Here is a 5,537-nt window from a genome sequence, read left to right on the forward strand (position 1 = left end):
ATATACTCGGTAATCTTAAAAGTTGATAAATTTAAGTCTGCAAACATTTTTAAGAGCCACTGAGGAGTGAAAGATGCCAGAGGAGGGTAGTAAGAAAACTCTCAGATGATTCTGTTAGCCTGAATTTTCTAGTCCCAATAATTAGTACTTCATTTCAGAATTACTTGTGTGTATATTGTTAATAAAGAGCTCCAAAAATAACACAACATCTGTGTTAAGATGGAGATTTGCTGGACTAATAAAATTATTACAACATGAATGCACTGAAGGTCGTTGCATGATACCTACACTCCTGGCATTAGACTGGAAAGAATGAAAACCAGGAAAACAAAATTTTGTAAAGCAGGTGTATGGCTAGTAATTGATGTCTTGGGATAATGAGATCTCTGAACTCTTGCCTTACTGGGCTTGACGGGTCCAGTGTTACCCATCAGGTAGGAGGCTGTGAGAGTTCTTTGAGGAGCCCGTCAGCCTTAAAGGAAGCATCCAAAGACAATGCCACCAGGATTTCCTCAAGGAATCCTTATTCAAATGGACCTAGGATAAAGCTTATATTTGTTCAGCTCCTTCCACATACTGAAGAGTTTTCAGCTCCTTCCACATACTGAAGAGTTTTTGTTTGCCAGTTATAATTATAGGCAGATGCCTGAGTGTTCTCAGAAAGTTGGAGGCATAAACTATAACTGCAGAGGAAAAAAAAAAAAGGAGGAAGGCAACAAATGAAAAGGAACAAGGAATAGATGCTACACAAGGAATAACATTTCAATATGTACAGAGGAATAAGAGAAAATAACACATCGTGACGTTAGATCAGAATGTTCTAAAAGAAGAAACCTTGAGAAGAAAATAAAATTAGAGTTGTTAAGACACTGTTTCTCCTCTCCAAACCCATCCTTCTCCCCGTTGTCTTGTGAAGCTGGCCAACTGAGACGGTGGAAAGCCTGTTTGTGCTTGGCCAGCTGCTCCCAGTCTGTCGGGTTACCAGGGCTATGAGAGGGACTAAGGAATGCTGGAGTAAGGACAAAGGACTTAGGTCTGCTGGCTTCCCTGCAGAGCTGCTTCACCCCTCCACTGCTTGCTGCTCATGGCAATAGTGAAATAGTTTGCTGCTGTCCCAGCACTGGTAAAACTAGCTTCATCAAGCTGACACCCATCAGAGAGAGATTAGGACTGGTCCCCTAGAGCCCCCACTCCCAGGTCTAGGTCACAGTTGTGGAGTGCCCCTCTCCTGAACTGAGGAGACAGAAGCACCAATTGAGTAATTGTCCCTTTGTTGCGATCTGGGTATTCTCTCTACGAGACACCTCAGCTCTGTTTTTAGGCTTTGATTATTTCAACTGCTTACCTTTTTTCCTTTTGCCCTAGGGTGGTAGTTGCTTCCTGCCCACCCAAACTGTGAGGTCTTTTCCTACCTTTTCCATTGCCTAGTCAACAAACTTAGAGCTAATTTTCTGCTAAATTCTCACCGGTCCAAACAGGATGTAATTTCTTTCTCCTTAAAGGATTCTGCCCAACACTGCCTGCCTGTAGTAAGAAAAATGAAAATCTCAGTGGGTGAGTTGGAAGATAAAATGAGGCAAATCCCCAAGAGTAAAGCAAAAGACAAAGAACAGTAGGAAACTTCTGGGTTGTGCCAGGAAGCCTGACGGCTGAAGAATAATCTTCTTAAAGAAAACAGAGGTAATACGTGAGAGGAAATAAGCAAATACATCAAGAAATTTTCCAGAACTCGAGTACGTTAATTTCCAGACTAAATGAATCCACTGAGTGCCCAGCGCAGTAGATGAAATTTCAGAACACTGGAGACAAAATGAAGTTCCCATAAGATTGTTAAGAGGAAAACTGAATGTCCTATCCAAAGGATGGGTCATGAGAATGGCTTTGGACATCTCAACAAGGACACAAGTGCAAAAAGAAACCTCAGAGCAGTATATCAAGAATGTAATGTAACTGGGGCGCCTGGATGGCTCAGATGTTTAAGTGTCCGACTCTTGGTCTCAGCTCCCGTCGTGATCTCATGGTTTGTGAGTTCGAGCCATGTGTCGGACTATGCACTGACAGTGCAAGAGCCTGCTTGGGGTTCTCTCTCCCCCCATTTCTCTATGCCCCTCGTCTGCGTGTGCTCTCACTCTGTGCCAAAATAAAGAAATGTAAAAAAATATAACTAATCAAGCATGCAAGAAGAAAATAAAGATTTTCCAGACGAACATCTTAAAAATAGACTTGTCCTGTATCTTGCAAAAATAATTGACCAAAGAATGCCCTCCAGCCACAGAAGTCTGAGGGAGGAAAGTGCCTGAAATGGCATTCAGAGAACAGGAGCCCTGATACAGGAAAGATACCAGTCCTGATTAACACATGATAACATTTGTCCCGAATACACAATTGAACTACGTTTTGTGCTGGGACACTAACTGTTGTCTGAAGGAAGGGAAACAGGAATAACAGATGGAAGAGCTGATCTGTCATTTACCCCAGGAAGAAACCAGTAAGTGTAGGCTTCCCTCCTGAGGTGTATGCATGTGCACCCACGTGTGTGTTTCTTCTCTGAATTTATCAGTATACTTTTCAGGAGCTTTGGGAAAATTAAGATCTAAGTGACAAAACTAAGTGCCGAATCTTGGAGTTTGGTCATATTGGTAAATAAAAATGGACATACACATGTGATGTGGAAATACAGAGATACAAAAATGCCAGATTAAGCAGCTGAAAGATTCAAAAGTATTTACCTATAGGACAGAGGAATTGGGAGATGGGTGAGGGGGTAGAACAATGTCATACTTTCATTTTAAACTTGGCAATCATCTGTAATGTTAAACTATGTGTGTTACTTGATAAAATGAGTCAAGAATTAACAATGCTAATCTTATAGGTCAAGTCGATTTATTTTATTAATCTATAATGTATTATACTTGCGGGCAAAACAGTAGACTTTTGCTATAGGTTTTTAAAATGTGCAACTAAAGGAAATAATTAACCACCAAGATGCTTTATCTGCATGATGACACAAGGATAGAAATTTCTAAATGTCCAAAGAAAACACTAGATCACTGTCTGACAGTATATCTGATGCAAAGTATTGTTATAATAAAGGTTCAAGTAAATGAACTAGAAATGCCCCTCTCCACAGTCTTTGTTAGTGCTGTAGTATGCTGATGGTTTGATCATTGCTTATGATTCAGTTCTATATGCTATGGGAAGGTAGAAATCATGTTTCCTGTATGCCAAGCGACCAAACAGTTCTTATTCTCAGTACAGTAAGATTCATTGCATTTAAAAATGCACATTTATAAAGACATGAAATAGACCCAATATGATTCATTAATGTATTCATTTTTTCACAGAACGTGGAATAAGTACTGTAGTACACATTATTCTTGGTGACAGTCCCCGCCTTACAGTGATTAATGGTATGTTAACAACAAACAACTGTGTGACATTTTCTTTTTTTTTAAGTTTACTTATTTTGAGAGAGAGTGTGTGCCAGCGTGCGAGTGGGAGAGGAGCAGAGAAAGAGGGAATGAGAGGATCCCAAGTAGGCTCTGTGCTGTCAGTGCAGAGCCTGACACGGGGCTCGATCCCATGAACCGTGAGATAGTGACCTGAGCTGAAATCAGGAGTCAGTTGCTCAACTGAAGAATCCATCCAGGTGCCCTCTTTTACCTTTAATACAAAACAGTGCCATTATTCTCACTTCCCATTTGATGGAATATTAGGAGATTTAATAATATGTCAAAAGTCAAATAATTTTTAAGTTTCAACATTGGGGTTTGAACTTTAAAGCAAGAGTTTAGCAACAGCAGATTATCTGTACTGTTCTCAGAAATAATCATTTTGAACATTTATCAATTGTTGGCAGTTGTTGTTCTTCTAAGATTAAGTCTATATGTGTTACCATTGATCATTTTCAACAAGGTTAATGCCGTGAAGTGCGTAGAGATCCCTGAAGTTCAAGAGGGTTATATTTAGCATCATTCTCCGATCCTGGTCAAAGCTCAATACAAACCAACTCCTGTGCCCATCAGCCCGTCATGGTTAAACCACCATCAGATAAGTTTTCTCTTTCTGAAGTATCCTAAATAATTTAGAGTAGCTTCGATTTTAGAACCTACCAGGTTTTTGAATATTGTCAAACTCCAGATTTTATTAGTGAAAAGAAAGAAGTTGAGAGACATTAAGTGACTGACGAAACATCAGAGAGAAGGTGCAGTCAGTCATAGGATTATATCCACCCTTGGTAACGCCCAGTCCTGTGTTATTTGGACCACAGAGGATGAAAAGGAACATTAAAGAATCACCATCAAGACTCTGTTTTCAATGTAGTACACTGCTGGCTTTTGTTTCATAATGATTTTAAGTCTTTTTAAAAAGAGTGAAAGCCCAAAATTATTCGATTAGAAAATACTTACGTTATGACAAACGAGAAAACAGGCATTTTAGGAAAAAACAGGAAGATGAGTAAAAGTGGGCTATTTTTAAAAGTAATTGATGCTTACAGCATTAAGGAATAATTAACTAGCTATACATAAAGCCCAAGATATAAATCATAAAATATGGCTCATTGAAAAATGTTAGAAATACAAGAAATATAACCTGTCATATGTGATTGTTAAAACACGTAAACAGTAAGGCATTATCAGGGTTACATGCCATGTGTTAGGATATAACACTATTAAAGTGGGTACCCATGGTGGTAAGGAAGCTGGGGAGAAAGTGAGAGTGGACATTAGGATTAATGGACAAACATCAAATAATATTTTTTAAAAAATGAAACAAAACAAGACTGGGGTCTTGCATAGCCTGCTAATCTGATAAAATAGCACTAAATATTCTCTGTGCCTGAAGTCTAAAAAGAAAATACATAAAAATCTTAATGTATTCTTTAATATATTTGTATTATACATATATAATCTTTGTTAATATAAAGGAGTTATTTCTTAAAAGATCATTATAAATATGACAGATACAATCTTACACAATTTATAAATAGGAAAAAAACCTTTGGAATATTGCTACATTTCAAAGAACAATTGTATAAAAACACTTTTCTATTTTCATTGAGATCTAATTGGCATGTAACATTGTATAAGTTGAGGGTGTACAATGTGATGATTTGATATACATATATGTTGAGAAATGTTTACCACAGTATGGTTAGTTAACACATCCTTTACCTCGCACACTTAACACTTGTTGTTGTTATGGCGAGGACGTTTAAGATATTAATGCAAGTTTCAGGTATGCAATACAGTATTGTTAATTATAGTCACCACGCTGTACATTAGATCCCTGGAATTTATTCATCTTATAACTGAAAGTTTGTACCTTTTGACCAACATTAAGCCACAAAGATCTTTTAAGAAATTCCATAGGACTGAAATAATTTAACTTCCAAAACTTTGGAACAGTTGCTAGATCTTATTCAGTGAGAATACCTGGTTCTAATCCAAAGGTTTATTTTGAACACATGACTATTAGTTACATCACAAACATATTAAGTTTCACATTCCACCCTAACCTCTTTCATAGTGCTGGTA

This window comes from Panthera onca, chromosome X (genome assembly GCF_046562875.1).
Source record: "Panthera onca isolate mPanOnc1 chromosome X, mPanOnc1 haplotype 2, whole genome shotgun sequence".
NCBI classification, from domain to species: domain Eukaryota; kingdom Metazoa; phylum Chordata; class Mammalia; order Carnivora; family Felidae; genus Panthera; species Panthera onca.